The 12113-nt window shown below is 31.8% G+C and overlaps 1 pseudogene; it reads right to left on the bottom strand.

Annotated features, from left to right (window-relative positions):
• Window positions 1-10204: 10204 nt before the first annotated feature.
• LOC149575319 (large ribosomal subunit protein uL30y-like) lies at window positions 10205-11769 on the bottom strand (annotated as a pseudogene).
• Between the last annotated feature and the right edge of the window lie 344 nt (window positions 11770-12113).

Raw genomic sequence — 12113 nt, 5'->3', positions numbered from 1 at the left:
AGTTGCCAAAGGGACAACAAACAAATCAACATAAACAACAGGAGTTGACGAGTCAAAAACAACATTATGATTCAAATCCATCATAGGGACAACATTCAAATTATCAGAAACAACAACAGAATCCTTAGCCAAAGTGAGATCAATATCAGCAGAGCTATTTGACTCATCCACATTCGTGGGTACTTTCTGAACTGTATAGTGATCATCTAAAACCCCCAACCATGAAGAAGGTGATTTCTTCGATCTAACCTTGTTAAAGGAGCATCAAACTATGCCTTGTTGCTTCCAAGCTGAAGTTCAAATATGGTAGAGGCTTAATAATTAATTTGTCCTCTGTCACACTTGGGTCAAGTCTTAGGAGCTGCTCAATTGTAGTGTACACCCTTGAATTGAATTTCACTATATTTATTTTTAATATTTTTTTTGTGTTTTTCCATTTTCTATGGGGATTGTTGTATTTTTTTAATAAAATAAAATAAAATAATTGCAATGAAACGAACATACTCTGAAGATGGCCAATACAAACAACTTGATGCAAAAATTGCCAAAAAATATTATTTTGATAATTTTCTCTTCTGGAATCGATTGTGTGATAGTTTATAGCATCAAGATTTGAGCTCTGATGATGGATCATGTAGTATGATTCGAAACATTACTACTAAAAACTATCACACAATCGATCCCAGAAGAGAAAATTATCAACTAATATGGATTGTGGAAATCTAATGTACTTAAATATAATTTTATTATTTTTCCAAATTGCAAATGAGTTCACACTAGAAAAATAATTTGATATTTGTGTGCGAAAATATTTTGTTTCAACAACTTATAATTCTCCAATGCCCATGTGTTGTTATCGAGCAAAAGTTTTGATGTTCTAATATACTATTATGTTGATGCCATGAAATGCCATCAACATAATGATTGTGGTGTGTTGTATGGTTGGAATTTTCAATGTCAAATTATTTGTTAATTGCTAAGTTGTATAAACTTGGTAATTGACTTCTTCTGCCCCAAATCACCTGAACAAGTATGATCAAATATTTCCTTTATCGACAACTAAGTTGAGTTTGAAATGATGATTCCTAGAGTGGTACAACTATGTACCCTTATTCAGATAAATTCTTACTTTAGAATCACAAATCTTCAACTAAGGTGAATAACTTATCCCTTTATGAATTTGGTCTAATAAATTACTTCAAGTTTCATGATGCAAATTAAAGTACCAAGACGATATATGCAAATTCATACCCCTAGACGGTCTCTTACGCTTGCAAGTCTCCTACCATTATGATATATTATGAAGTGATTACAATAACTTTTATTAATATCCAACTTAGGACATAATTTAAGTTATTTCCAATTTATTCATAAATCACCCATTTGGACCCCAATATGCATTATGTCTGACGACACATGTCCACTTATGTTATTTGACCTTTATGAGTTAACTGACAATATCCTCCTAAAATTTAGGATCTCTCTTAAAACTTAGGAACTATGCCAAAAGACTCCAGATTGATCTAGGTCTCCCTATGCATCCTAGTCAACTCAAGTCAATCCCTAAAAATAAGGATTCCTTTTAAAATCTGCAAGATTGTTCGAAACTGATCAAATTAGATCACAAAGCCCTAATATATCTCCATAAACCCTTGAATGGGTTCCCTACAAAATCTCCTGGCATACAAGGGTAATTGACCTACCTAAGGAAGGAACATTCCATTCTGCCCCCTAGAGATTTCTTGTCTTCAAGCAACTTCAATCCTAGGTGTTGTAATATGTGCTCACACTCCCATGCAAGATCCTCTAATGGAAAATTATTTCACTTAACCATACATTCTCTGATAACTATCATCCTTAATCTCTTCTCAGGTGTATCAACAATAGCCTTAAGAGACCAAAATCATTCCCCCCTCCTCATCAGGATGGTGTAGTATTGCAAAAGGTATCACATTATGTACAATCATTGTCTAAAGGCAAGACACATGGAATACATTATGTTTTTGGATGTCAATTGGTAATTCCAACTCATATGCCACCTCACCGATATTTATGATGACACATAATGATCCATAATACTGTGGCTTAAGCTTCTTGACCCGCTCAAATGAACGTCCAATCAAACTTGTGCTGATCAACATACTATTTGTGTTGGTTTTGAGCTTTTTGTATGTTCTCCTTCAAGGCCCTCATGAATCTAGGTTGTCCTACAAGAGTTCCTTAACATCAGGCACTCTACTATCACTAAAAAACAAATCTAAAAGCTAGGTGCATTATATCTGTATAATTTTATAAATGATGACATCTGGATGGATATGCATTAGGTCATGTTCTAGCAATATTTGCTCATATACAACCACCTAACCCATGTCTTTTTCTACCCCAATATGTAGTTCCAAAGGTATCCCTCCACCCATTTATTGAGAACCTCCAATTTACTGTAACGCCCCTCTAAGGGATCCAAAAGAACTAACCTAAAGTTTTATTAAGTTTGCCAAACACTTTTTTTTAAGAGAACATATAACAACAATCATAAAGTAGCAGAAGCAATAACATGCAATCATACATAAGCAAACATAACAGATTACATTCCTTAAGGATCCCAAGACGTTGAGTCACGTCTAAAATTTAAATAATACTAAGTCCAATAAATAACCCATCCACATAAAAGAATAACTACAAGTTCAAGTTCGTTTGAATAATATACATTTGTTCCGAATGCCACTTGGCAATAAATTCGAAATGCACAATCATCCACTGTACATGTCACAGGGTATGAAAGGCTGAAAGAATATACATTTATAAAATAGATTACATCATCCCTTTCGGATCCATGAAACAAGATACACAACAATAAGTAAAATCATCCATCAAATAGATACAACCATCCACCATAATACACAAAGATAGAATGAAAGGAAATGCAAAACAAGGAACTCCAACCATGACATCTACAAACGGATCTCAATGGTAAAAGTAAAAAGCACTACCACTCGACCTCATGGTAACCCAAAAAGGTCCACTCCCACTGCATTGAGGAGATAGTCTCAAGTCCCAAACATGATATCAATCCCAAAATCAAAAGTAATATCTAGGTCAAGGAAAACCCTAAAAGTAATCTAACTCAAAGGTTCCAAGATAAATTGACATCTAAACCCAAAGGCAAATAAATACACGTATAGAATCTACTATACAAGCGGGCAATCGTCATCGCACGAATTGACTCTAGAGTTACCTTGGCAATCTAACTTGACCCCGGCCCCCTAGTGACTTTATGCGGCACTAATATCCTTTCGTACTGACAGGGCATATTAACGATGCATGGTTGCAACCAAACATCCTCTCTACTCACATCCTAGTTTGTACTAGCACTTGAGGCATGGGTGAGGAAAGACAAAGATTCTTATTAGGTTCATTTTACTCTCATTTAGTGTAGTGTTTTCACTTATTAAATAACCTAAAATGGGTTACCCTGACAGACACTTTGGGCTCCGACCTCCATTGCAAGCCACTTCCTGACATTACATATAGATAACCTACTCTAAGCTCATAAAAGTACAAATCAAAGAATCATAGTTTTCACCTCAGTCTTACACAAGTGATTGGAAAGCATCAAAAAACAACTCACAATAACACAACAGTTCTTTACAAGCAACTGGAAAGCATCCCAAAAATAATCGATCAAAGACTCAAAGGTTAAGTCAAATATGTCTTACCATTCATCTCGTTATCACACAAGAACACTGAAAGCAATAATGAACAATAGATCCAAACTCATCATAAAGCATACCGAACACATTACCATGGTTGAGTTAAAAAAATCAAGATCAAATCATCATAATATCACATAAAAAAAACTCTCGAGCCTTTGGTAAACGTCCTAAGATTGGTCAACACCCTAGTCAACCCAAACCCAAAACATAAGACAACATATAGATAACAATATAGTTTCATAGTTTGGTTTCATTTTGAAAACACATAGTTTGAGTCAATAGTAAGGTCAAGTTTTCGTTTTAATGTAAGTTTTCGAGTACATAAGATTTACATTTTAACACTTACTGTTTAAACCATTTCTTGTATTTGAACAAAGTGCACAATTACTCTTATCTTATGAAATTTTAAAGTTCATAATTAAATATCATAAGATAATTTTAAAATATTTATCTTCAATAAATTATTATTATTATAATTGACCATTAATAAAAATCACTATGATTTTATTGCCAATCAAAATTATTAAATAATTATATAAAAATAATAACTTAAATATTATTAAATAATATTTCATTATTAATTAGTAACTTAATTAAACTAAAATTAATTATATTAAATTAAAAATTATTTATAACAAACTATATTAAAATTTATTTGAACATTACTTAATTAATAATTAATAATAAAATTATTAAAATTATTAATAATTAATAATAAAATTATTAAAATTATTAATAATTAATAATTAAAATTTCATTAAAATAAATTTTTTAATAACAATTAGAAAAAGAAAAAAAACAACCTTCATTAAAACCGCACCTGTGACTATTAATATAAATCACAGGTAGTTTCGCGATAGCTCTGCTGTTGTGACAACATAGTATTGCCACGGTAGTACCTTTGCTGGCATGGCAGCAGTGCCTATCGTGCAACTCTTTTAAAAGGCCACCATCGTGATGGGGGAAAGGGAGTTGGGGGTTTGGTGGCCTCGCCTCCTTCCCTAATTCATATATTATAAAAAAATTATTTATTTATTTCAATATAAATTATTTTTAAAACAATCCCACCCATATATATATATATATATATATATATATATATATATATATATATATATATATATATATATATATATATATATATATATATATATATATATATATATATATATATATATATATATAAGTACTAACAATACTCTGATAGGGAAAATATGAAAAACTAATCAAATTTTCAATTAAAAATTTTCATTTATTTTCAAAACCCTTCCCTATTAAATTAACAACCTTTATTAAATCTATAGAACGAGGGTTTTACTAATTTTCCAATCCTTACATATACAGAAGAAATCGATATGAATACTAATAAATTCAAAATGGAATATTGAAAGGTTCGTCACAATGAAATTTGGAAAAATAATTCAACAAGCACGATGAAGATAGGAAGTTTGAAGAAACGTAATTCATTGGGTGAATAAAACACGAGGCTCTACCTGGTTCTGATGCTAATTTGTAACCACCCGAAGATTGTGAGAGAATTCTCTTCTCTCAAAACCTTCTCTCTGAAAAATTCCAGTCCCTGTGAAAAGAACTCTCAATCTCTGATATGGAGTTCTCTCCTAAAATCGGGGTACTAATTGTGCGATTACGCGAGGGGACTCATTGATCATAATCTTTTTAACTTTTGGATATTCATGCACACTTTATGCAATTTTAAATATTTTTAATAAATTAATTTCTCTTTCACTCTTTATTTAATTTTCGAAGTGTTTTTTGATAAAATATTTATTAACTTAAGTAATAATAATATTTGGCATTTATTTAAAAATGATTTCCTAAATATATTATTATTAAATTAAATAAATATTATTACGCTCTAAAATTATACTATAAATTTCTCTTTAATTTTTTATTTTTATTTAATTGATTTTTCAATTAGTTAAATACAATTAAATGTTGAAATTATCTTAATAATTTTCCATTAAATTAAATCATTAATTAATTTTTTAATTTGACTTAATTAACAGAAAAATCACCAAAGACCTCCAAGATGAAATATGAAAACCCATCATAAAATACCACATACAAGATCAAAGTCAAGGGTTATAGTCACAAATTTACGTCATATGACAAATTCAGAAGGGTAATCATCTTAGATACTTGTCCTAATTTTCTAGGACAATTGATTTAAAGGTTAGGATTTGGACTCAATAATTTATCTCCCTGCTCTTACCATTGAGATATTGCGATAGGGTACGCTCATCTTAGCAATTCAGGGAAGTTGATACCCGGTACCTGCAATCTGCATAAAATTCATGCATGTACAAACACATATATTCTAAACTAAGCAAACAATGGTCGGAAGTGGTGCATCGCGTAGATCTCGACTAGCAGGTGACTACAACTCCCTTAACCACATCAGAAACGTCACACATAAAGAAAACATACACACACACCATACACATGTAGTATGGGATAAGTATCCATAGAAAATACATATAAATAATCCATCTAACTAACATCATCAAATAACTGAAATCATTATAAATAATCATCATAAAGGTATAATCATGCATACATGAAGTAACTAGTACCAAGTAGTCTCATCATATAATCAATTGAGTATGAAAACAATATCCAATAATCTGGAAAACACTGCTACTAATCATCAAGCATAAACGTAAATTGGCCTAAAAGAGTTTGACAATAATAACTGAATGTAAACTAGGGGCAGGCACTACATTTACCATTTGTCTAGGGGTGGTAGATAGTGCCACTACAACGTTTGGGGTCAAATTGTGACAACAATTTGCGACGGCCATGTAATTTGTGGTGATTTTATTCTTCTTTTTGCAATTGTCCCCAATGTCATCGCAATTCCGATGTTGCCATCATAATTGCAACGTTCGCGTGAGTATAATATATATATATATATATATATATATATATATATATATATATATATATATATATATATATATATATATATATATATATATATATATATATATATATATATAATGACAAATCATTCCGCATTTGTTTTGATCGATTGTGAAGAGCTACGCGCGAAAGATCGTGGAGAGCTCCAAACAAGGGTATACAAAAGTTACAAAAGAGTGTGGAGTGTGGAGTGTGGAGATCTATGATTGCCTAGTCATGCCCTTGCTCTATATTTTCTTGCCCTTTCTCTGCATTTTGTTGTGGTATTTTTCTTATAATGCACATCTTATCGTGTTATGTTGCCCTTTCTTTGTATTTTGTTGTCGTGGTACTTTGAATATCTTCCTCCCTATATGAGATCTTAAACTTAATAAAATATTTTTTTGTTGTCCATGGCATCAAATGAGCTTGATTGTATTGTAATAATGTCTAGAGTCAACCAATGGTCGTGTCCTAGGTCTGTGATTGTGTTGTCATGCCATGCCCTTGTGATCTTTGCGCCCTTGCCCTAGCTCTGCCCTTGTTGCATACATATTCCACAATGGTTGGATACACAAGCTCCATAGATTGGCCCAACAATTGAAACCAAGGATGTAACCGTGCATGTATTGGCATAGTCTCCCTGGGAGGATCCCAAGTATCTATTGTTACTGTTAGTTTGGGCATCACTATATGATCCAAAATGTTATGAAGTACTGAAGTTGGTAGTAACTTATCTCGTGTCTCTAGAAAGCGTAGCATAGGTTCAAGGTCCTTTGACTCTCAGGAATTTGTAGCAGCTATTCTCATTGCTAGAAGAATAACTTCAGTGAAGAGTTGATTTTAAGGAGTTGAAGAAGAAATTTATGCTTCTGTGTAAATGCCATAATCACAAGGCTCATTCCCTTGCAAAAGCCTCTGCCACAATGACATTACCTCTAAACCATGCAAAGGATGTTGAAGTGGTTCCCAACCCTGAAACACTCTTATAAGCAATGATTCTTGGGATCATCGTAGGGAGACTGTGCCAATACTTGAAATGCTCTTATAAGCAAATGCAGATGCAATACATGACAAATTGCAGAACTTTTAGTCCTCCCGATATTTGGACTGTAAATTCTCAAAGACACGTTCAAGTGATTCCAATGTCATAGTACCTACCACAACACCTTCTTGGATTCTATCTAGTGCCACTCCCATAATATCCTCTATATTGTCTAGTTGTTTCTGTTGTGCAGTCTCTTGCATATACATTCTTCTAGATGTATGTTTGGTGGCACTTCTAAAACATGCACGATTTCTCGATTTAGGGTTGTGAATGTCCATTACTTATCAACCTTTAGCCCCAAAATGGATGTAGCAGTTCTTCAGTAGTGGTGTAAAGTGGAATCATAGACATTCATTCTATTGTCCATCACCATTATTGTGCGGATCATATAGACCATATTTCACATGTCATTCTTGTGTAGAAGAGAGTGTTACCAAAAGAATTCCAGTAGAGGTGGACTAAACAACCGCCTAACCTCACTTCTTGTCTTTCATGGCCTTAGTTTTATAGTACAACTCAAATTGATCCCTTTACTAATTTTGTTTTATGTGTTTTTAGTTGTGAATGAGATTATTGTGAGAGGGGTGATCAATTACTTTGCATTTTCATTTTAAAGATAAGTTTTTCATTCATCATTATTGAGAAAATGAGGTTTTAGGATTGTGTGTGTTGGTGTTCCATAAAGTATAGTTGCATCTATTTATTGTGTTAACAATCTAATGATATTGAAATATGTTTGGGCTAGCTTAGTTTTTGTGTGGTGTTAAAATATGATTTTTTTCTCTTCATCAATTTAGATATAAATTGTCACTTGATTAGGGGATTGAACCTCAAGTTTGGAATCTTACTTCGTTGGCAGCCATTTCATTCTTATTTGAACCGTCTTATGTTTCAAATCAATATTTTTGACAACATTTCATTTATATTCCTTTCCTATATGATCATCTTGACTGCAAATTATAAGATTTAATCTCAATAGGTGTTCGAAGAAAAAATAACTTACATAATTCAATTTTAATTTTTTTTAAACATTCAGTATAATATGTGTTCACCTGCCACTCATAGATTTTATGCTAGGGAAGCTAATCATTGCCAATGGAGATATTTATGAACCTTATTGCAAAATACTTAATCTATCCACAATTATCTTATTCAATCAAGCCCTAGTTAAAATCTAAAACATTCACATTATAGTTGAAAGATGATGTAATGTATTCATTAATGCAAATTAGCAACAGACATCAAAGACCTTAAAATTGACAATTTTAATATATATCCTTTTTTTTTACCATTTCAATATTCATTATAGTGAAATTTTTCCCTTGGATTCATAATTATCTCACTGGCATGGCATTAATAATGCATATGAATATTTGTTAAATAAATATAGTTCTTGATTTAGCTCTATTTCTTCTAAAAAGTTATGTATAGGTTGGAATAAAAACTAGTCTAATTGAAACAAGATAGGATTTGTAATAACAATTTTCTATTCTTTTCCAAACTGTATTATTGTAAATTGGTGAATAACAATACTTTTTTTAATTTACATTGATAGTGTAGGGATTATCGCTATGTATTTCAATTTTATTTATTAGTCCCTAGACTACAGTTTTCAAGTCAAATTAATGTGAAGAATTGTAAGGAACTTGGGCATCATTTGACCATTATAAGCTCTTGCAATAAGAAAAGAGAAGAGGCATTGAATGTCCTTGGAGCAGATGAATACTTTTTCAGCAATAATGCTACCCAAAGTCAAGTTTTCTTTTCAACAAAAGAAGCATACCAATAATTCTCTTTGAATGATCTAATTGAGTATCAAAGATTATTGCCCTTATTTGCTAATTTGTTGCTTGTACAAGTTTTAAATTTTTTATTGACAATAATTTTTATTAAGATTATGATGCTAAATCATGAAGACCATGCAAATTTCCAATCACATAATTAACAATAGTTTTAGTCTTTTTTCATGCATATATTAAGGAGAAGTTTTATGCTCTAGCTTGTAGTTTTGTAGCGGAATAAGTAGTTACGAGTCCAAGAATAAATGCATGATTTCACATGCATATCAAATTGTTTTATGTGTCCAATAAACCATGTACAACATGCGTAGGAGTTGTTAAGACTTTCTTGTTTCTTTCAATTAATTTAGGAATTTGATCTGCAGCCTACGGTAGTAGAAAAAACAAATAAAACCATACATTGTAGTCAGCTTTTGTGTGGAGTTTATGAAGAGAGAAATATTTCATTTAATTAGAGATCACCGCGTAAAATTTTGGATTTATTTTCTTTAAAACAGGGCATTCTCTGTCACAAAATAGAGCATTTTACGTCCTTTAGTCTTTGTGTCATGTGGGTTGTGCTCTTCATACCACCTATTATTTTCTAAGGTGATAAAATTGCATATACAAATGCATCACTTGCATGCTAGGCATGAAGTGAATATGAGCATCTTCTCTTCTATAATAACCATCCAATATTGGACAACTCCAATTTAGGAAGTCCTTTTAGATGCACCAGTCCCTCATGAATTTGTGTGCATCACTCTAGATCTAGGCTTTTCAGTTTCACAAGGCCCACCATGGATGTATGACTTTTCGTGATTGCCAGCATCATCGCCTTCAATGTAGTGGTTGTGTTTCTTCTTCAGTCCACCAGATGGAGTGTTGAGTTTAATTGGCCACAAAAAGTTGTTCTCTTTTGTGAAGTTGGGGCCAACAGTAACAATCTCGTGGATAAGATCTTCAATACAAATTATGCCATATTTACCTATAACATGCTCACAAGCAACAAGGTAGAAATAATAAGCACTAGGGAAGCATACTAACTAACACAAAAAGGCATCATGGACACAAGTACCTTTTCAATGACAGAGTTGTCAATCAAAGGAATTCACTTCTTATCAACATTTCAATAACGACTCTTGTAAATCAACTCTCTTATGCTTTTTAAATTTGGATATCTAGAAAGAATTAAACAAGAGAATTAAATAACAGTAGACACAAGAAACTATGAAATAAGAAAACAATGATCTACATAATGCTTATAACTGACCAAGAACATACCCAAAGGTCGCATGTGACTCAACCCAATGCAACATGTTCATTGTTGTTTTGTTCACTTTTAGAAACGCGTCATTGAAGATCTGAAATAAAATTCCATAGCAAGTCAATATCACTGGAATATTATATATACATCAAAAAGTGATCACTAACCACTATTTTAGAAACAAAAAGTGCAAAACAGATAGGTCAAGCTGAAAAAGGACCAACCTGCAACAAATGCAAAAGTTGCAAAATTGTTCTTGTCGTTGGATGCATATCATTAATATTGAATAAGAAAAATAAGAAACTCAATAAACAAAAAAAATACTTAAAATTTTATATTAGAATTTGGGGAAGACTAATAATTTTGTGTTCCTCTTTATTTAAAATAGAAGAGATGTGAATATACTATAATAAAATATGGAAAAAAATATATTTGCTCTTTTTTATGAAAAATAGACTAGAGAGCTAATAATCTACCAAATCTATCACTATATAAAGACCAAGAAAATACAAGGAATATAAATACCACAAACTAGCTACTTACCCACGGATACAAATAATGAACAATAGCTTAGCTTCTGGCTTAACATAAAAGCCTCCTTTCATTTTTGCCTGTCTCTTCAATCTAATAACCTCTTGTTCCTAATTTTTGTCACAAAGTACACCAAAAAACTTACTAAGGTACATTCCTTAACCCTAGATGGCATGATTACACATCAATCAAAAGCCCAACAATTTATTAAAGGATCCACATACTCCTTGGTGACTCATAATTCGTATAAAACTTGCCAAAAATATAATAAGGTACACAGTTAACACTAGATGGAATGGTGACACATCACTCACAAATCAAGCAATGTATTACCTGCTCCATGTACTCCTTTGAATATTCCTCAGCCTTCTTAAAGATTAATTTGTGATTTGTAGCATTTTTTACTTTTGCAACTTCCAACTGTCGCTTCTTGTCGTTCTCCCGTTCTTCATTTCTTTTCTTCTTCTTGAGAACTGACTTAGGTACAAGCTTTGCCTCCTCCGAACTCATATTTGAAATGACAAATTTTTTTATTTTTATTTTTAAAAATAATTCGGCTAGCCATCGCAATTGCAATGACATGTTACTGTTGAGATAATGGGTGTTGCACACATTGCATAATATTGTTATTTTATTATTTTATTTTATTATTTTATTTTATTATGTAATGTTGTACCTAGATGGACGTGCAACATGTAAAGATTCCCATGGAATATTCTTGATGAGTTGTATTGTAACATTGTGATAATATTTCATGTAATTATTTAATATTGGGAAAAAGAATTAAATGCCCAATATTAAATGTGGGGTTAGCGAGTTAGGTAGCACATGGTTTATGTAATACCACTTGGTGG

This window comes from Cupressus sempervirens, chromosome 2 (genome assembly GCF_028749045.1).
Source record: "Cupressus sempervirens isolate cs-2001-9-10 chromosome 2, ASM2874904v1, whole genome shotgun sequence".
Lineage (NCBI taxonomy): Eukaryota > Viridiplantae > Streptophyta > Pinopsida > Cupressales > Cupressaceae > Cupressus > Cupressus sempervirens.
This window is presented reverse-complemented; position numbering and strand designations above follow the sequence as displayed.